Here is a 22,950-nt window from a genome sequence, read left to right as displayed (position 1 = left end):
CCAGGCCTGGCAGTTCGCACATACAATCCCCCCAGCTGCAGATGGCTCAGTCGTTATTTATTTATTGATTGATTTATTGTTGCATTTTTATACTGCCCTCCCCCGGAGGGCTCAGGGCGGTGTCCAACATTAACAACAGACAATAAAACAAGATAAAAATAAATTAAGACTTAAAATGCAGCATTCAATATCAAACCTTATTTAAGTTTTAAAATAGATGGCATCCGGCTATTAAAACCTCCTCTTAAGAGAGGGACAGTGGGTCTAGAGTGTTTCTCAGCATGTTTGTTTCGGGCACCCACATCGGCTAGTCTCCCAAAGGCCCAGTGGAAAAACTCAGTCTTACAGGCCCTCGCGGAACTCGTGAGGTCCCTTGGAGTGGGACAGCTGGAAGGCATTCCATGGGCAGGGGCCAGGGCCGTAAATGCCCTGGCCCTGGTGGAGGCCAGCCGCATCAAGGCTATGGAGGCCTCCCCTTGCTTGCAAAGTAACTAGTTAAGAGTGCTTAACCTCTCACTCCCTTATCTGCCTTCCTGAAGGAATGACCTGAATACCCAAACAATACAATTGTTCCTGCTGTCTTTTCACATGCTGATATTATGGGAATGTGAGGGCATGCAAGGGTGAACCAAACTGAAAGGTTTATACCAGGGATCAGAGAGTGAAGCCCCCAGTTTTGGCTATCTGAGCCTGGGATGACACAGTACCAATAAAGCTTCTAGAGTCTTGTTGATGCCTGGAGTAACGGACCCTTACACATCTACATGAAGTCAGGAAGCAATGAGTCATTACTGATCCAGCAACGCTTGCAAGATTCACTCCCACAGAATAATTATTTTGAATGTAAATGTAATTTTTTTTTATGTTCCTGTGCTCCAGGACCCGGTTTGGAAATAGAAATATGATACAACGTATAAATGTGGCAATACAGTAAATGTCAATTATGTTTCTTTCAGTGCAATTCTATAGTGGTGTGTGTGTGTGTGTGAACTGAGTTGTGGAGCCAGTGCACGGCTATGCTGTGCTGGCATTGATTAGATGCCAGTGTGGGGTGGGGGTGGGGGGGTGGCGGGCCGGGATGTTCCAAGGAATGAAGCCAATGTTATTTATTTATTTATTTATTTATATTTCGAACTTGTAGGCCGCCTCTTCCCCAAGGGGCTCGAGGCGGCTTCCAACATGGCTGTTCTCCGACAGCAAACTCAACAGCATAATTTAACACTCTTAAAAACCAGCAGCAATCACATAATTTAAAACAACTTAACAATATAGCTGTTCAAACAGTTCAATCAGCTCGAACAATTTAACGGTCTGAACAGTTTAAAACAGCTTAAACAGTTTAAACAGTTTAAGGCAGGCGCCCATTCCCAAGGCTAAAAGGGAGGAAAATACATAATAGAGGAAAGAGGGGAGGGAGGGAAACGGCGGGCCCAGATGGAATCAATAGTGGCCCGACCGAGGTGACAAAGGATGGAGAGTTGGCAACCTCGGTTTTAGTTCTAATATTTCAGTGGGGGGCAGTAAAACCGCGGCCAGCCTCCCCGAAGGCCCGGTGGAATAGCTCTGTTTTGCAGGCCCTGCGGAACTCGCCAAGGTCCCGCAGGGCCCGAACTGATGGAGGTAGGGCATTCCACTCAGGCAGGGCCAGAGCCGTAGCGCCCTGGTTCGGGTCGGAGGCCAGCCGCATCGTCGCTGGGCTAGGGTCACCAGCAGTTCCCGCAATCTACCGCTGAGCGTAGTGGCCTATGTGGGACATAAGGGGTGATGCGGTCCCGTAGGATATGAGGGCCCCATGCCGCCGTATTCCAGGTTATTACCAGCACCTTGAAGACGATCCGGAACTCCACTGTGAGCCAGTGCAGACGGCATAGCACAGGGGTGATGTGGTCTGAATAATCACCACCTGTCAAAAGCCGTACCGCTGCATTCTGGACCAGCTTCAACTTCCTGATCAATCGCATAAGGCCCGCCAGAGCGAAGTTACAGTAATTCAACCTCGAGGTGACCACCGTCGCATGGATCACAGTGGCCAGGTCGGGCTGGGAGAGATAGGGGAGCCAACCGCGCCTGGCTTAAGATGAAAAAACGCAACCTGGGTTACATGGGCCACCTGGCTCATTGACAAGGCAGAGTCCAGGCGGACCCCCAGGCCGCGGGTCAGGGATATCGGGGCCTGGTTTACCCCTTCCAGCGGCCGAAATTCCCTTGGTCTCTCCCCGCCCAGCCAAAGGACCTCCGCCTTTGTTGGATTAAGTTTTAACCTACTCTTTGCCTCAACCAACCAGCAACCGACTCCAGACAACGCCAGAGCCAATAGGGGCAGAGGTCAGCCTCCATCGAACAGAATGAGCTGCGTGTCATCCGTGATACGGTGACACAAACCAGCCCAAAGCTCCGCGACCAGCTGAGCAAGGGGTCGTGATGTGGATATTAAATAAGAGCTGGCGCAAGGCTCTCTGGGGAACCCCACAGCTGCTGGAGTTCTTTGGGAAACCCCATCCCCACTCCACACCTGCTGACCCCGACCCTGGAGAAACGAGGTAATCCATTGAAGGACGGTGCCCCGCACTCTGTGAGACCGCCAGGCGGTGGATCAAAAGGTCGTGATCGACCAAATCAAACGCTGCTGTGGAGATCCAGTAACACAAGCAGCGCCGATCCGGCCTTTGGTCTAGCTGTACGCGGAGCATATCTGTGATGGTTATGAGGACGGTCTCCGCCCCATGCCCAGCACGGAAACCGGACTGGAAGGGATCGGGAAAGCAATCGATGTGTCCCTCCAGGAAACCCTGAAGCTGCTCCAACACCACTCTCTCAATTACCTTCCCCAGGCAAACGTACAGAGTTCGAAACGGGCCGATAATTGGCCAGATCGCTCTTAGGATCTAAAGATGGGTCTTTTTAAGAGTGGGTGGACCACTGCCTCCTTCAACCCAACACCCGAAACACTCCTTGCTCAAGGGAGCAGCGCTGAGCTATATTCAACAGGTGGGGTCTAGTAACTCCTCCCGGCAAGCTTTTTATCCAGCCAGGAGGGGCACGGATCCAGAGGACACAGGTGAAGTAGGTCTAACAGCAGCTAGGGCCCTGTCAACATCGGACTCGCTGAGTAGGAAAACCGGTCCAAGATTGGACCCAAAAGACGGTGGAGGAGCCTCCTAAAGTTCCTTTACTGTATCAATTGTGGTCGGAAGGTCCCGGGCGAGGGACGCGACCCCTTTATTCTACAAAAAAAGCTCTGGAATCGCCTCACAGCCGATAGCCAATTGAGAATTTGTAGACCCCTCCACCAGAGAGGTGTGAGGATCGGACAATCCGAAATAATTGTGCCGGGCGCACGAGCTAGCAGATGCGTAGGGAGGACGAAATGGGCATTCTTCGCCCTCCGTGTCGCCAACTCATAGGCTTTCATAAACGCCCCATCAAGTTGTTGGCGTTTACACTTCGTTGCGAAAGACTTCCTCCACACTTTCGCTCTAGCCGTCTGAGTTCCCGTTTTCATTTGGCGCAGCTCCTCCATTATACCAAGGAGCTCGCCAGCGAACGGGCGCGCAGAGGGCTTAGGAGCAATTTCCTGGATGGCATCGGCAAGCTCTGGTGTTCCAGTCTGACACCTGCTCATCGAGAGGGTGCCAGGGAGGCTCAGGATCCAAGTAGCATTCAGGAACCTGTCCGGGTTCCATAAGTCTTCGCGAGCGACCAGAAAATAAGTCCGTCGCCTCAGACAGGGTTGAGGAGGCTGGTCCACCAGAGACCTTCAGGGCAAAATGAATTCGGACCATGCGCACTCTGCTTTCACAGAGGATAATGCACTCATTGTTCACTCCTGCCCTTTAAAAACCAGATCCAAGGTGTGACCAGCTTCATGGAGTGGCGCCCGATTGTTTAAAGGGAGAGTCCCAGCGTCGCCATGGATGACAGCACCAGGTCCTGCCGTCGAACAAGAGGCGCGTGTCCACATGGGACGATTGAAGTCCCCCAGAACAATAAGCCGGGAGAATCGCAACGCTTCCACCCGGCCACCGCCTCCAGCAGCCGTGGCAGGTTGCCGATAGCCGGTGCGCCAGGCGCTTACCCGGTACACCAGGAGAACGGGCCAACCCTCTCCCCAGACGGCCACTCCAATCCAGCACACTCAATCCTGGAATTTGAGGGGCAGTGGGACTGCCCTGAAGGCTGGTACTGGAATCTCGGATGAACATCGCCATACCCCTCCCCCTGGCCCTGTGTTCGAGGCTGGTGGCCACAAGCGAAAACCTGGCGGGCATGATTGCATTCCAAAGGCCATGAAATAATGTCTCCGCCTTCCCGCACTCCAGAGTCTCCGGTGATGCAGGCCAGGAGTCCATACAAGGCTGCGCCTCGAGAAAATCTCGAAGCGTTGCGATCTTATTATTAATGGACCTGGCATTTATCAACACCAGGCTCGAAGCAGGGTATACCTGAGTCTCTCTGCCCGCATCTCTCGGGATAGGTCGGAGGCCAGAAAGGGGACGAGCATAAGTGTATCTCCTCCCCTTTCTCTCATATGGCCCCCTCCTAGCTGCATAGCTACCCCGTCCCCACACTACTGGGATCTCCCTGCCCCCCTGCATTGCCCCCCCACTGCCGTCTCCTCCCATAAAGACCTATAACAGACTAACTACCCCACAGCTCAGTACTAAAATACAATCAATGCAATCTATAACAAGTAAAAAACTACAACCCTCCCACTATACTACCCTCTCACTATACTCATCTAGATTGCAAGTACAATCAGGGAGTTTGGAAAGAATAAGCCAAAGAAGTGGGCTAAAGGAGGGCGCTAAATGACAAAGAGGAGAAGCTGCTGCCACCAGCTCTCCTCGCCCTCTAGTAGAGCAAACGATGGTTCTGCGTGGTCCACCGGCAGAGTCAATGAGGCGATGGTATAATTACTACTGCACAGACAGTGGGCGTGGGGCTCCCACCACCCAGGCCAGCTGCTCAGGTGTAAGGTATCCAAATTAGGGAAGCAGCAGCACAGAGGAGCCGCTCGAGTAGCAACCAGGGTGCCTCTGCCACCAGTCACCCCAATCAGCTCCCGAGCCGGGAGCTCCGTACTCAGAGATTGTCTTTCAGAGTGTGGTCCGTTCAGCCCTCTCACGGCTGACTTGCCTAGCATGAGGCTGGCAATGATGTCATCGGGTGCCAATTCCTTCACGGCTCCCCACCGCTCAGTCGGCTGTTTAAACAAATCACGTCGACTGCATGATTGAAAGCATCCAGCCTTCCAATTTGTCTCCGGTATTCCCCTCCGCAGCCCACAGGTGCGCGGGTATGGCCTTTGCTGCACCAAACCAGAATTCCAAGGCTGCGTTCTTAAAGGGGACGATCGCGTCGGAGGCGCGGCCTCAGCAGTCTTTGCAGCCAGGAAAACAGTGGCTCATTTACACCTTTGGGCGGCATAAGTCCTTTTAACCCCATGGAGGGCTTTCAAACAGTGGGTTTTAAATTTTTTCTGCCTCCCCGCATCGCTGGAAAACCCTGGTGGTGGGGTGACATGGTAGCAGTGCCATCTCTGGCCATCTTGGGCTGTGAATGGGGTGGTCCATAGTATAGTTCAAAGCAGAGCAGCACCTTTTATGTCTATTGAAGTAAATAGATTTAGGTGTGATTAAAACTGCACTATTACTTTTCAGTTATGCTAATTATTTTGCACAATTAATTCTAGGTTTTGTCTGTGCAGGGGATGGAATTTATATAGTACAATGAATCCTAAAGTGCACCATTTGATTTCCTCTTGTGCAAATTAAACTTATACATCTTGATTTTCACACTATTTTTATATGCATATTTACCTGAACTAAACACTTCCCTTTAACCCTTACATTTATACAGCTTTTGAGCTTATTCTCATGTCAGTTGCATAAAATGATGTATAAATGATATTAAAAATGATGCAAATGCATCAAGATGATCTCAAAGGAGCAAACCAATCAGAAACACTAGCAAATGGGAATGGCCAAACCAAAAAGGTCACAATGACACCAGGGAAAATGAAAAGAAATGAAGAAGGACATCTTTGTTTCAACAGAATGATTAGACCATTATTACTTTTTGGATGTGTTCCTTTGTCACTGATTGGTTTCACTTCCAGAAAAAAACCACTGCATGAATACTCATATCCTACTTACGACTGCATCTGTTTTCTAAAAGGGCTTTTAGCTAGTGTCTGTTGTTTTATCATGTCAGCAAGAAGAAAATCCAGACTCCTGAATGACTCCCAATTGATAAAGAAAAAAAGCATGCTTGTTGATAGTCTATGCTGAAGAGCAGATTAATGTCACCATTTGCTTCTAGTAGTGTATTCGACAAATTATAATAAATTATTGGAGTCGAGGAATGGAGGCCCAGAGGAAAAACGCATTTCAAAGAGGAAAGAAGTGCTAAGAGGGTCATAGCAGAGTAACTATCCAGTCCTCCCATTTCAATTATATTGTGGCAGTTTGATAAGGGGTAAGCTCCAGGCATACTTCAGTAAGTGCCCTTATATATTTCCTTGCCAATGTCTGTAAAAGGTTTCCTCTCATTTATTCAGTGGAAGTATTTAATGGGATGGCAAACTGCTGTGTCCCAAAGAGAAGTACATTTTGGTGACTGGAATGAAACTCACTTTCTCCCCCTTTATCATTACAGCGGAGCAACAAAATACTGGGGTTTCTTAGAAATCAGATAAAGGGGCTTTCCTTGAATGCCTGGAAGGGAAGTCCAGAGTTTCACAGTGTTTGGCATTAATGATAGGAAATGGCCTTTGGTATTGTGAAAAAAAACTGGGGGTGGGGGGAGTTTGCTGATCTTCACCTTGAAATCAGAACTCATGCTTACAGTAGAATCCCTTCTACACCTGCCAACCTAAAAATAATCTTCACTGGAAAATAGTGGAAATGCTTTTTAGAAACTCTGCCTAGGTCCTAGGAAGAAGGAATGAGCATGGGGATGAGAACAAGACAGCAAGCACTGCTCTAGCCTACTCACACTACCACATGTATACAACCTCCAAACATACATGTGCAGAGTTTTTGGGGAACCCCGGCCATGAGCAGGGATGTGGTATGTGTTTGTTGTTAAAGCCAGTTAGCAGCCCAGGTGACTGCTTTCAACATCAGAGAAGAATCACTGATGGAGATGTCGTTCTTCTCCTGTGCCTCTTCCATGCGCTGAAATGCCCATCCAAAGTTGTAATTCACCTGGCCCAAGGTTTAGGTTGTGCTATTTCCCCTCCACCCCCAGTTAACTATGTAATTTTGGAGCAGCAGTTTAAACATTATTTCATAAATGTATCCGTTTTTTTCTAAAGCTCAAAGTCACTTAAATGAGAATTTAAAATAATCATCTTAATGTTATTTTGAAAAAAAAATACAACCAGTAACAGATAAATCGGGAAAAAAAGGATTGGGGGAATTTTTGGGACTTAAAGAAACCCAGTAAAGCTATGCTGATCTTCCTTAAGGGCAGGACAAAAAAAAAATAATCATGACACCTTAATCAAAAGTCAAACACAATAAGTACATTATTTCTTGGTACCTAAACAAAGCCAAAGGAAACACAAGGCAAATTCTGTGGCAGAAATTCTGTGGGAGAAATTCATAACTCAGGAGCAAACACCAGGAAGGCACTGTTACCTTCTACCTCACCCAAGAAAGGGAGTGTAGCCAGAGAAAAACCTAACCAGTAAATGGGCACATATGAAAAAGCTTGTCCTTTAGGATGAACACTTGGTTCTCCTACCTTCCATTTTATTCTTACAGTAACCTTATAAGTATTGCACACACCGCAGTGAAACAATTTGTTCCCCCCTTTTTGATATTTGTGTAGATTAGTTTAGCCTTACGGGGTGGAATCCCTGCTCCTTAGTTCAGTTTGTTAGTTAGCACCAAAGACTGCAAGAGCTCCCTTGTCTGAAACTAGTTGCTCCCATCCCTGTATCTATTGTTAATAGATAATGTTGTTTTGAACACACCCACTTCAGCTGTGTGAACCTATAGAGCAGGAACCTGAATGAGTTCTGTATTCATGAGCAAATAAAAGGAAACATCTCAGTGAAGTAGCTTTAGGCTGAGAGGAAGTGACTAGCCTTAGGTCATCCACTGAGTTTCATGGTTGAGTGGAGACTTCAACCAGAATCACCCTAGGCCCAGTCCAAGTCTTGACCTAGATTCCCATTAGCACAGACTTTTTAGAGATCAAAATCACAGCTTTTGACTTTTCTTCTGTCTTCCTCTAGGCTATGCTTATGAGCTCTGTGGGGCGGAGTAGTAAGCTGCAGCATTGCAGTCAAAGCTCTGCTCACGACTTGAGTTCAGTCTTGATGGAAGTTGGCTTCAGGTAGCCAGCTCAAGGTTGACTCAGCCTTCCATTCAGGCACGGTCACTAAAATAAGTACCCAGCTTGCTTGGGGGTAAAGTATAGATGATTGGGTCCAATCACAAAGGCAAATCACCCCATAAACAAAGGCTCCTTCCGCACACGCAGAATAATGCACTTTCAAACTGCTTTCAGTGCTCTTTGAAGCTGTGCGGAATGGCGAAATCCACCTGCAAACAGTTGTGAAAGTGGTTTGAAAACGCCTTATTTTGCGGGTGCGGAAGGGGCCAGAGTTTGCCTAATAAACCTCATGATGTGACATCACCCCATGGGCCAGTAGTGACCCGGTGCCTGCATGGGGATAACTTTTACCTTTACCTTTTACAGACTGTGTTCAGGAACATGCAATTTACCTGGCCTTTGAAAAAATCACAAAATTTCCACCACATACCCCCATTTGGACAAGTCTTTACAAGCAGATATATTCAAAGATTTATTTTAACCTTGCCTTTCCACTGCAGGTAGACCTCAGAGCAGCTTAAAAAGCACACAAAACTTTGATTAACTAGCAACGAAGACAGCAGGTTGACAGATATTTTAGTGCTGTCTCTCTAGTTTTCAAGGTCTTTCTGCCACTGCTGCTCTCACAGATGTTTCTTCTCCTGGGTGGGATGGCAATGGTAAAATAACTCCCTTTTGAAAATACGTTGTCAAGGGGCCTTTCCCCACTCACCTTTCGTTGCGGGCTATTCAGGGCAAATGACCCGGGGTTCTGCAGCGCTCCCCACCGCACCAGCGGCAACAACGCAGCCACCCCGATTCTGCCGCTCTCCCACCCCTTCAGCGCGCGTCATTGTAGGTCCTGGTGGAAGAGCACCTTTTTGAAAAGCCGCATGCCAAGCGTGGGGGTGTGGGGAATTTCGACAGGCGAGCGCGAAACTGAATTTCGTGCCATCCCTGGAGATGTGTGCACTTCCGTCCAATCAGGCCACAGCGGGGCAGTTCGTGTGCGTTGCATGGGCAGACTTTTCCTCACCACCATTTTCATTCAAAAAATGAAAGGGTGCACGTCAGGTTCAGCACGCGCGGTTGAAGAATAGTACATTGTAAACTGTAAATTCAAAATTGTAAAATTTGTCTGCACATCTTCTCAGCAATTCCGTATGAACAAACAACCAGGAAGTTCCGCAAATTTTTGCGCACCACAAGGAGCGAGCCAATCCCAGCAGAGACCCGCCCTCCCAATCGCTGCCAAATGCACGGGGTCGTAGGGAATGCTGCAATTCTGATCCCGTGTTATTTAGGTAAGAGCAAACTGCTGTGGGGAGCAAGTTTTCGTGCTCGAAAGCAGCGGAGTCAAACGGACGCGGTTTAGATGACCTTCCATTTTTGAAGTGGGGAATGGCCCAAGTTGACACATTGCATCCAGATATCATCAGCCTCTTTGGAGGCGGGGCTTCACCTTCATTTCCTGTGCACATGCAAGGGAGACTTTGGCAGTACCCCTTTTTCCCTTCACTGGCTTCAGTGATGGCAGATAGAAGCTAGAGGAAATTATCTTCAGTTTGCATTGTGTCCAAGCAAGATGGAGTAGCTGACAGCTTTCTCTCTTCAATCTGATGACCTCTGCAGGGATAGCTGGAATTTGATCATTTTCATTAAAAAAGATGTAAAAATAGCCAATGGGTGGGATCCAACCAGTTTTTTTGGTTGGCGAAAAAAGAGAGGCAAGTGTCCCCTTTGACCATCCAATATGCTAAGTTGGCAATCATGGTCCCAGTGCTGGCAAAAAGCCACGTGGAACTAGGGCTGTAGTAAAGAATAAAATTGAAAGAGGGAAATAGAGCTAAGGAGCTAGCTGGATCCAATTCAATAAAACAGAGAAAAATGACAAGCATAGGAAAGAAAAGTAAAGCATTGTGGGGTGAAGGGGAACGACCCATGCCAAAGTTGGGTACATGAGGCAGCCACAGCATGAAAAGTGAAAGAAACATAGCTTACCCTGCCATGAATAAGCACACAACAACAATGCAAGAAAACATTTGCAAGCAGACTAGCTTGCCCCTCTTTTAGGGCTGCCAACCTTTTAGGGCTGGATATCTTCTGCTGTTACGTCTGAGCTCCTGTGACAGAGATCTGTTCACTTGGAGAAAACGGCTGCTTTGGAAAATGAACTCTATGGCCAGTGGTGGGATCCAAAAATTTTAATAACAGGTTCCAATGTTGGTGGGATTCAAACAGTGGTGCCGTCGCACACACACACCTCCAGTCCCTATTGGGCAGGGAGGTTGCTTTAGTAACCCCTTCTCAGCACTCAGAAAAAATTAGTAACCACTTCTAGAGAAGTGGTGAGAACTGGTTGGATCCCACCTCTGCCTATGGCATTATACCAGGGGTGGGATTCAAATAATTTAACAACCGGTTTCGGTGGTGGGATTAAAATAATTTAACAACTGGTTGTTTACAAGCACCATTTTAACAACCGGTTCTGCCAAAGTGGTGCGAACCTGTTGAATCCCACCACTGCATTATACCCTGCTGAAGTCCCTCCCCTCCTCAGACTCTGATGTCCTCAGGATTCATCTCCAAAATCTTCAGATATTTTCCAACCTGGATCTGGTTTATTTCTTCCCAGTTCTCAGCTAAGCCAATTCACATCTCCTTTACCTGCTTAAAAATTAGCAAGTCTTGCTGTTCAGGGTTTTCAAACTCCCTGGTGTTGTCACATAGTCCCTTTCTGCACATATCCCCTAAAATGTTTCTACAGCATTTTCAATTCCTCTCCCTTTACAATGATGCATGTCTCTACTGATTTCCTCAACATTTTTTTGGCTGTCATTACGTGATTCCCCCCCATCTTTTAAGTTCTGTGTAGAATAAATGCTTCAGTGCTTCATAGCCTCTTGCTGCATTCTATACTCCTTATATACTCAATGCTTCAAAGACTCCCCCCGCAGTAAAAGAACAAATAGAAAAATGCTGCAAATAAACATGCACGGGTAAACTGATGCCGTTTCCGCACGGCCACGCTGGGGGTTGGGTTGGCGTACATGACGCTGACCCAACCCCCCCCCCCAGACTGTTCTCACGAACGGTCCTGGTTGCGGTGGGAAAGATGGTGCAGCCTCCGCGCAGGATGCGCCATCCCCCAAATGCCTTACCATGTCCTCCGGCCTCCAACGCGTTGCACAGGCCAGGGGACATGCCCCCCCTGGCCTGTGCGACACGCCGGAGGCCGGAGTACACAGTAAGGTGTTTGGGAAAGGGGGAGAATGGCACCTTCCAGCCGCTGCAGTTCGCACGGCAGCAGTTGGAAGCCACTGTTTCCCAAAAACCTATCTCAGGGAGCGAGGTTGGGAAACAGCGGCTTCGCGCCGCTGGGGGGGGGGAGCGAGGGCAGCGTGGCTGCGATGCAGCTGCACCCCCCATGCGAACAGCTCCCTAGGAACAACGTTTTTGCCATCCCTAGGGCGCTGTTATTGGCCCATGCGGAAAGGGCCTGAGTGAGAACAGAAAATGGTGCCAAGGAGTAAGTTCAGAGAAGCAGAGAAGCATCGGAAGCATGGTAACTGAAGATGCTTTCAAAATGTTTCAGCCAGAGAATTGTTTTAAAAGGTGATTCATTTAAAACATTTTGAGGCTGAAAATGAAATGTTTGGGGGTATAAACAATGCAGAACTGCATGGAGGAGATTTTTTATTTCCTGCCTCAAAATGTTTTAAAATGTTGTGTGGAAAGGGCCATGGGCAAAGGCAATGGCAAACCACCCCTGATCATCTTCTGGCACAAACACTCCGTGGTTGGGATCAGCATAAGTCAGTTGCAACCTGATGGCATATTTTCTTTATACCATATGGGGGAAATGATTTTTGTATGCTTTTGACAAGCTGCTATATAACCCTTATTGAGAACTTCTGTGTGTGAAATCTGCCTGTGGAACCTGGATTTTAAATTACTAGAAAAGTTCACAGATGCATTTTAATAAAGAGTGCACGCATCCACTCCTCCTCTGCCGCAGAGCTTTAGAATGTCATTATATTCTACAAGCATTTGTAAAATTAACAACCTCCACGAGGCGGTAATCTTGGTTACATGGTTTCACAGCCTCTTGCGATTTAAAGGCCATGATACTCCATAAAACCCTATAAAAACACAGTGCATAACATAAAAATAGCTTTAGAAGGTCAAATGTTGATTTGTGGCAGGATGTTTCGTCATGACTGATGTTCTGAGTGTCAAACAGCCACTTTTCAAATTTCCTAATGGTGGCAATGACGACTATATTTGGAGTTATTCTGAATCATTTGCTAGCATTGTTTAATCTTTACCTGATCATTGTAACTGAAGTCCACTGTTCCCATGCAAGACAAAATCACTGATTAGCTGAAGCTCAGGGGTTGATCCAGTTTAATAGTATTGGCATTATGTACATTGTTATCTCAGTACAAGTTGCAAACAAGTTATGATTCAGCTTTACTGAATGCACGTGCCTAATTCTAACTTTAGGATGATGCTTGTGGCCAACATTTGCCAAATTTCTGTGCTGATATTGGGATTATTGATTGCCAGAAATATTTACCAGAGCATGTTTCATAACAGTGGAAATCTGGCGTTCTTCTAGCAATGCTTTTCTGGAATGTGTGTGTAATGTGCTGTCAAGTTGCAAACAAGTTATGGCAACCCAGTAGGGCTTTCAAGGCAAATGAATTGCCATTGCCTTCCTCTTCATGGCAACCCTGGTATCCTTTGCTAGTCTCCTATTCAAGAACTAACTAGTGTTAACCCTGCTTAGCTTCTGATGAGATCAGCTAGCCTGAGACATCCTGGTCAGGGAATTTCCAGAATACATACATTAAAAAAGAAAGAAAAACTAAAAAATGAACTGAATCTCCCACCCACCAAAACAGTTATTTCTAATTGTTTTATTGGCACATCTGCAAAATACAAAAACAAAAGAATGAAACAAAAGACATCCCATCAAAGCTAACCCTTGGTGTTCAAGTCCCCCACCCCCGTATTTGATTGGATACTTTCTGCAGCTTCTTTCTGTTTTTATTTCACATGAGGGCATAGCATAGTCAGTTTTGAAGGGTTAGTTTTATCGGGTCTGTACAGAGAACAAGGGCAATGTGACAAGGCAACAGAAATAAATCAAAGGCTTTCTCATGGAAAGTCAATCATAAAATTGACAGAATAAAGTTTATAGTTACACAAAATTCAAAATGACAGATTTTCTGCAGTCTCATTTCTTGCTCGAAGACAACTGGCATGGAGGAGAAGTCATAATGGAATCACTGAATGACAGTGACTTGAAGAAATCCAGTCCTCTGTATTGGGGATGCCTTTTGTACAGAGTAGCTTCCTTCCCACAGGGTGATTTTACACACACTGCCAAAGCCTGCTTGCAGCTAAAAGTCTGTTCACAAACTGGGAAGAATGAACACCAGTGAATGGGACCAGAATTGCATTTCATACCCTGCCTTTCTCCTCCATGGATACCGAAAGCCACTTATGTCATTCTCTTCTCTTTCATTTTATCTTCACAACAACTCTATGAGGTAGGTTAGGCTGAGAGAATGTGATTGGCCCAAAGTCACCAAGTGACCTTCCATGGCAAAAGCAGGGATTCAAACCTGGGTCTCCCAGATACTAGCACTCTTAACCACTATACCACATTGGCTCTCGAGAGAGAAACAAATATGAACAATTTGGGGCTTCTTCAGTAAGCTCCATTTTTTGTTGTTTAGAAGAAAGGAAGAGGTAGTATTGTGAAGAAAAATTCTCTTTTCCTCTTTATGGAGTATCTTTATGGAGTATCTTCCTGTAATCCCAAAAACTGTTCCTTTTCTTTCTTTCTTTTAGAAAATTGGATTCAGTTGATAATCAATTCCATTTTTATTGAAGAAAAATTGGAAGAGATTCTCTAAAATTTCAGAACGTTGCTCTGTACATTCTATGTGACAGGCAAAACTTCCTGTCCTCCTAACCGAGCACTACCTTGTGGTTTGTAACATAAAACAACTACAAGACTGAAGTTACAAAAGGGTGGGGAGAGAGAGAGAGAGAGAGAGAGAGAGAGAGAGAGAGAGAGGAATTAATGCCTGTATCTATAAAAAAATTATTTTGGAAGAAAGAAATCCATTCCCCATAACATAGTTAGGAAGAGGTACAGAGAGTTGCAGAGCAACAATCCAGGACTGCGCTCACTATTTGGGAATCTTTTACATACCAGATGAGTAAAAACATGATCACCCTTGGAGCAATCATAAACAGGCCTTTACAGAAGTAAGTCCCAAGTTATCCCATGGTGCTTACTCCCAAGAAAGTGATCTTAGTGTTGTAGCTTCTGCTAACTAAAATCTTCCTGTCTCAGTCATATGCATTTTTAGCAGGCATCTGAAATTCCCAGAGTCAAGCCTGAGAATGTCCCAAACCCCACAACCTAGAATGTACAACCTCCAGGGGGCCCTGAAGATCTCTGGAATAACAGCTCATCTCCAGTTGACAGGTATCAGTTCCTCTGTTGAAAATGGCTGTTTTCAAGGGTGGTCTTCACCCCAAGCACCTCCCTCCCTAGGTTCCACCCCCAAATCTCCAGCCATTTCCCAACTTGGAGTTGGCAATCCCACCACAACCCAATGAGATATTATAATTCACCATTGAGATTTGCCTATTTTCTAAATTTCCAAGCCAAACTGCATGAAGCTTTAATTTGCCAATAATGCAAAATGCTTTTAAATGCTAATTTGAACACAAAACATCAATTATGGATTACATCTGTGTTTTATTGTGTATTTTGCAATTGGCTTGAAATAAACTGATACTTTTTTTAAAAAAATGATGCATTTTAAAATTACTACATAATTTGTTTCATGGAAAAGAAGCTGTATTATAAAAAAGACACTTTCATATTCCCCCTTCCCCAAAAATTAAGGTTTTTGTGTAAAGAAAATGGCAATTTACCTAGCAAGGAACATTGAAATAAATATTGCTAGTGGTGATCCAGAGCCCCACTGCATCAGCTTTCCAGAAGCACAAAGATGTTGTAACTCTTCCAACACTCTACAGCCAATCTGTGGCTAGTAAATAGCTCATGCTTAATTAATTCTTTCTAATTTTTGTTTCCCCAATGAACAATTCAAAGGAGCCTTGCTCAGAAAGGAAGTATTTTAATCTAGGAACTCCTGCAAGTTAGACTGTAATTCTGGCATGAGCAATTTTCTCCTAATCATAGTAACAGTATCTTGGATACCACACCATAGCGTGAAAAATCAGTTTTTACAACTTGTTTTCCTGCATCATGAATGAATGCAACACAAGCCAGAATCACTTGCAGAGGCCTATTGATATTTCTGAATGGATTCTCTTATTTTGGTCTCTATGCTAAAATTTTGAGCACTCTGCAGTTTTGACAAAATTAAGAGCTGCTCTTGAGCAGCTGCCTCACAGATGTGCATGTTTTTTCTCCTTTCCTGAGGAAAACAAGGCTGAAGTTATGTATTTGAAGTGTGTATTTCTTTCTTAAGAGCATAACACTTTTTTAGCACGATCACATACAATATTACGAACTGGCATATATATTTCATACTGGTACAGCTGGTCCAAATTCTTTACTAGAACCCCAACACCAACTGATACTTGCTCCATCACTGAAAATGGATCAATGATTCACAAATACTCTACAGTTTGTCTTAAGCCTATCCTTGCCATAAAGAAGGTCTCCATTCAGTTGAAGTTCAAACTCATCTAGTTAACTTGGGCATGATTTACCATGCAGTTGAATGAGGTGGCAGAGACTCAGGTCGATTCCGCACTTGCGTTATCGACCTAAGTTCGAGCTGCGTTCGACCTAAGTGCTCTGCACAACCACTGGGATCGACGTGGTTTTGTACCAGCTTCGCCCCGTGTAACGGTCAAATTTCTGACTTGGGAACTACTACTTTTTCAGGAAACCATGCTCGAACTCAGCTCGATTCCAGTAAAGTGTGGAATCTCTGGTGCCAGGAGTCCCCCATTCAGCCAATCACTGCTGAGTGTTTCAGGCATGTGTACAGCTGGCCAATCAAAAAACACCACCTTCGTCCCTCCATTCCTGTGGCAGTTTTTTTTATAACGTGTGTGGGGATAGACGGAACATGGCCGTAGAACGGTAGCCAATCAGAACGGAGCGGCGAAGAGGCACAGGATGATTCCGCCCTCCGAGATGGGATCAAGCTGGTTGCAGTGGGGAACAACAATGGCTTCGACCTAGGTTAGTACCCTTCTCAGGGAACTGGGTTGAACCTATTTTACTTGTGTGCGGAATCGCCCTCAGTGGGGAGGACTACCCCACTTTATACTATAGTTGGAAATCCTGGAGGATCATATGCTAGAATGCTGCCTGATGCTACAAACTCCCTGCAAATAGAAAAGAAGTGCAATCAGCAAAGAACCTTTCTCTTAATTATGACATGTTTACTTGCATTTATTTGTCAGAAGCCATTTTTGTCAAAGCGTTTGTGCCCAAATACTAGAGTGTTGCTGTGTTGCCAGTGACATAATTATGGCATTTCCAGTGCACACCAGAAGTGATATCACTATCACTACATTGTCAATGACTTGGTTTATGCCTTCTTCCCTGTGCTACTAAGTCCACGCACCCCCACCAGTTGCCAGAAGAGACCTGAAAAAAAACAAAGCCCACCCTACAAAGCATCAATTTTCTCAAAGAGCTTGAATGGTGTACTGGATAAGAGCAGTGGACCCTTTCCTCATGGGCCATTTACAGCGCCCTAGGGACGGCAAAAACACCGTCCCTAGGGAGCTGTTTGCATGGGGGGCACAGCTGCTTCGCAGCCGCGCCGCCCTCACTCCTCCCCAGCGGCACGAAGCCGCCATTTTCCCACCTCGCTCCCCAAGCTAGGTTTTTGGAAAACGGCGGCTTCCAGCCGCTGCCGTGTGAACGGCAGCAGCTGGAAGGCGCCATCCCCCCCCATTCCCCAATCGACTTACCTTCCCTGCGACCTTCCGGTGCATCGCCGAGGCCTGGGGACACGCCTCCCCCGCCCTGCGATTCTAGAGCGGTCGCGCAGGGCAGGGGGCGTGTCCCCTGGCCTCGGTGATGCACCGGAAGGTTACAGGGAAAGTAAGTCGATCGGGCGACAGTGCAGTGTGGCGTCGTCTTCCCTGTCGTTACCGGGACCATTCATCATGTACACTGACATAACCCCCAGCGTGGCCGTGCAGAACCGGCCTAATCTAGGGAATGGGGTTTGATTCCCCACTCTTCCACATGAGCGGTAGACTCTTATCAGGTGAACTTGGTTTGTTCCCTGCTGCTATACATGATGACCTTCTATTCACAGTTTTTTTGGAACTCTTTCAGCCCCACCTACCTCACAAAGTGTCTGTTGTGGGGAGAAAAGAGTTTGCAAGCCATCTTGAATCACCTTACTGGAGGGAAAGGTGAGGTATAAATCCAAACTCTTCTTCATCATCTTCTTCCAGGAGAACTGACCTCTGTAGTCTGGAGAACAGCTGTAATTCTGGGAAATCTCCTAGTTCACACTTGGATGTTGACAAGCTTATTCCTGTTACTCATGCAAGGAATGAAGTTGCAAAGACCTGCGGTAATAGGACAAATGACTCCAGTATAGACTGTAGTCTGAAGGTCATGTAGAATCATATTTTGGAATGCTTGCCCATGTTAAGTTCCTGCAAATTGAGAACAAGCCCAGCAATCAATAAGGCTGGCTAGAACCTTTCTCGCTGCCTGCTAGTTTACCATCGGCCTGGAGTTCAATATTCCAGGGAGCAATCAAAGCTGGACTGCAGCACTTGACATTGGAAGAGGTGTGATCCATTCCACCTCATCAGAACAAACCAAGCTTTTGCTGCTTCATTTTCCTGCACTGCCCAGGATCAAGCCTGAGAAATTTGCTGAGATTAATTTGCAGGAAAGATAGGTCTGTCCTCTGACTTAAATGGAAATTCCTGCAGCTAGTAACATATCCCCCCTCTCTTACACATATACACACACATACACTTTACAAACATAAGATGTGTGGCCTAGGGGAAGTCTTTGTAGCCAATTATTAAGTCATTTCCAATTCACATTTGCTTCAAACTTGAGAAGAAGAGTTGGGCTTTACACCCCACCTTTTCTCTGCCTTTCTCTGCTTACAATCACCTTCTCTTCCTCTCCCAACAACAGACATCTTATGAGGTAGGTGGGGCCGAGAGAGTTCTGAATGAACTTTGGCTAGCCCAAGGTCACCCAAGTATGCTTCATGTGTAGGAGTGGGGAAACATTTGGTTCACCAGATTAGAGTCCACTGCTCTTAACCACTACACCACACTGAGTTTTCCTTTCAAGGTGTGTCAGCATTTTAAATATAGAAATTACAAAAGAGTGATCAGAGGTCAAGGAGGAATTTCAAGAACAGAACAGGGCTGAGGAGATGGTTGTGAGGCCATACATTTTAGAAATCTTCTTCCCTTCCCCCAATTTTCTTGTTTATGTCTTGCAGATGCTATGCTGAAGCTAATCTTGCTCAGAACATAATAATAGCTTGTCAGTTAGACTAGTAAGCAATTGATCTTTCATCTTTTGGTCTCTTTACTTTTCAAATTTATTTCCTACTTTAATTGAGAGTCATCTAACATTCCACAGCAAACTGAAAAGAAATCATTGCCCTTGCTGTCAATTTAACAAAAAGGATGGAATAGAAAGACAATCTATTGTCATAATCCAATATTCTGAAGGCTTTTGAAACATTAAGGATGCGATCTGCATAGATTGATGGTCCCAATTACTCTTGATTTTTGTGTTAGCTAGGGCTAGTATGTCATGTGATATACATTGCTCATTGAACTGAACCTTCACAAAACAGGTTTTTATTAAGACTTCCTTCAAACCTATGGTCTATTATGGAAATGGGCTTATACAGGGCAATATATTTTTACAGATCATGGATCATGCCTGGATTTCTTTTATTTCAATAATCTCCTGTGTCTGTAAAAATGACTCATTCAAATATATAGCATTTTGAGAGATCATATGCATAGAAGACAAAATGAAATATAGAAGCACAGTATACTTTTAGGAAGAAATTGACTCTTCAAACCCCTGAAATATATCCAAATTTGCTGATATTGACTGTAGCCTTTATGGTATCTTCATAAACATTTCAAATGACTTGTAAACAAGTATTTGTGTCAGCCATCAAAATTCACATGCATGATTTTTGATCACTGAGCAAAAAAACCCCTAGTAAGTGAGGAGGCAATACATAAATAATTAAAAGCGTAGCTGCAACTTCAAAATACAGTATCATTGGATCATGCAAAGAAAGGTAGGATACTCATGAAATTAGAAAGGACAATGTTGTCTGGTCCACTTTAAGCCATGAAGTCAACACAAACCACAGTGTGATATCAGATGCAGCTATATCAATGATTAGGAACCAGATCGACCTGCTAAACAATTCAGGTCTAAACACCTTCACTACTCAACCTGACTAGCTAGATATCCCATCCATCCATTACCAAGATGCTCACAAAATGCTCCTTGCAGCTTATACCACCACTATAAATTTAGGTATGGGGTCAGGCTGTGGTTTAGTGGAAGAACCTCTGCTCAGCATGCAGAAGGGCCCAGGTTCAATCCGTGGCATCTCCAGTTGAAAGGACTAAGTAGTAGGCAATATGAAAAATCTCTGGGACTCTGGAGAACTGCTACCTCTCTGAGTGGACAGTATGACCTTGGTAGTCTAATGGTCGTCAGACATGGTGAATACAGCCATATCATATAGCTGACTGTGAGCCAGACAATGACATGGTTGACTGTGAGCTGAACAATACCTAGAATTATATAGAATACCTGTGGCACCTTTTATTTTAAATATAGAAATGGACTCCTCTTCATCACATCATCAAAAGAAGAAATTGATTTATACCCCACTTTTTGCTACTGAGAGGAATTTCATAGCAGCTTACAAACTCCTTCCCTTCATCTCCTCTTGTGAGGTAGGTGAGGCTAGGGGAGTTCTGAGAGAACTGTGACTGACCCAAGGTCACGCAGCAGCTTTAATGTGTAAGAGTGAGGAAACACATCCAGCTCACCAGATTAGAGTCAGCCACTCATATGGAGGAGTGGGGAATCAAACCTGGTGCTCCAGATTAGAGTCAAGTGCTCTTTAACCTCTACACCATGCTGGCCGACTACAGAACAGGTAACAGCTGGCAGCATAAATAAGGCCAAATTCTCCCTGCAATATGCCAGTGCTAGAGGAATCATCTTGTATTGTATGATTGATCCCCAAACCTCTATTTAATAAACTTTTGAATATGCCTTTTATTATATATTATTTTGCTTTTTAAATGAACCTCACAGTCAGTCCAACAATGCATATTTGAAAACCCATATTTCTTCATTATCCAACATGATATTTCATGTATTTGTCCAAATGAATCATAGTGCATGAAAATACACATTGTATTCACCACAAAAAGGAAGCCTTACTAGTTCCATTCCCTCTCTGCATGTGGCATCAGGAGAGAGACAGAGATCCTCTTAGATTGCCTACAAGTTACAAATATGTTAAATAATAAAACACATTTTGTGTATAATATTTTTAGGGGGTCATATTACATTCAGGGTCATCTTCCTATTGGGTAAATACTTGAATTACTGTTCAGTGTGCAATGAAAGGAAGAAACTGGGAAGTGGGGGGAGTAAATACTCCGATGTGCCATACGGGAGAATTTATAGACCAAGTTCATTGGAGAAATTCCAGAGGCATTCCTCCCATTGGGCAAAGTGTGCAGTTGCCCAGGGCGCCCCCTTGTGGGGGGCGCAAAAACTGCAGGTTTATTTGTGGGATTTTTAAAATATTTTCAGTGTTTTTCAGTTTTTGGCCTGCAGAGGGCGCAGTTTTTGGGAGACTCTCCTGATGATACCTCCCAGGTTTGGTGAGATTTAGTTCAGGGAGTCCAAAGTTACGGACTCCCAAAGGGGGTGCCCCATCACCAATTGTTTCCAATGGGAGCTAACAGAAAATACCGGCTACACCTTTGAGGGTTCATAACTTTGGACCCCCTGAACCAAACTTCACCAAACATGGGTAATATCATTAGGAGAGTCTCCCAAAGATACTCTGAAAGTTTGGTGCTGCTAGCTTAACAATTGCGCCCCTGACATCAGGCACCCCCCAAATTTCCCCATATTTTCCTTTTAAATCCCCCACCTTTGGCATGGGTTTAAAGGGAGAATCTGAGGTCCCCAGTTTAAACATTGAAAGTGATGCTGTTTCAGTGTGGATTTAAAAGGAAAATCTGGGCTCCCTAGTTTAAACACCACTGAAAATGATGCTGTTTGGGGGTGGATTCCATCATCACTTGTTTAAAGTAGGCAGCCCAGATTCTCTTTTTAAATCCACCTTAAAGGGAGAATCTGGGGTTCCCAGTTTAAACAACATTGAAAGTGATCCTGTTTCCCCCAATTGGGGGGACTGGATACAACACCCGACTGGATACAACACCATAAAATGTTTTCATAGCAGTAATAAAACATTTTGAAAGCATTTTGAAAATGTTTGCAAAAAATATTTCTGCTATGTGGCATGGCTTATTGCTGTGTTCAGATTTGTGAGTCGGGGCATGTTCTATAATGTGATGGTGACTTTGAAACGACCTGGTGTGAAAAAATCATTGCTTGGTCACAGTGGAGGAGGGCGGTTGCCCATGGGGGTGGGGCGCCAAACTCCAGTTTGCCTAGATACGCACTGGGTGTAGTTACAAGGGGACAGGGGGTGCATGTTGCACCGGGCACGCGCCTGGGGGGCATCAAACTCAGGTTTTGCCCAGGGCTCCAGTTTGCCTAGTTACACCACTGAGAAATTCAGTGGAAGGAAATTCAGTGAGCATCCTTATTTCAGAAGGGATGCTGGGAGCCCAGTGTTCAGCTCTGCGCCTGCTGCCTCTTAGCTGTTACTGATAACGTATTTTTCATTTTTTTTCTCTATTTGGTTTTCCCGAAATGGCTACCTCTACTGCCAAAGAGGGGGATCTCACTACCTCCATAGGCAGTCAATGCCACTGCTGAGCAATTCTTATTGTAATTTGTTTCTCTCTAAAATCCAGCTGGTACTGCTCTGCCCATAATTTAAATCCATTATTGTGAGTTCTATCCTCTGCTGCAAACCAGAGCAGTTCCCTGTGATGTTGCATATACTAACTCCCTTCTATGCTGGATTCCCCCTGAATATGAAAAGGGCTCTGAGACCTGACTATACACAGTGTACAGTAGCAAACTACAATAGGTTCAAACCTCAGACTCTGGAAAGGAAGGGGATTTCAAGACCTGATCCAACTATTTCCTGGACAAAACTCCAGAGACCATAACCACCACACTTAAAACTGAGTCTGCATCCCCACCCATAAATTTTTGGCAGATTCCACTGACAGTTGATAGTGATGATTGGGAGAAGGCCTGTTTCAGAATCTTAGGGAAGCTCCAGAGATTCCAACCCAATCGTAGGACTAAGTTACACTTCTCAATCAGCCCATTTGATTCTGCAGCCTTTCTTCAGAAAATAGCCACATATCAGGGCTACTGCCTGAAGAAAATAATGTCCGAGGGTATGA

The sequence above is a fragment of the Sphaerodactylus townsendi genome, linkage group LG13, assembly GCF_021028975.2.
Source record: "Sphaerodactylus townsendi isolate TG3544 linkage group LG13, MPM_Stown_v2.3, whole genome shotgun sequence".
Taxonomy (NCBI): domain Eukaryota; kingdom Metazoa; phylum Chordata; class Lepidosauria; order Squamata; family Sphaerodactylidae; genus Sphaerodactylus; species Sphaerodactylus townsendi.
Note: the sequence above shows the minus strand (reverse complement) of the source record.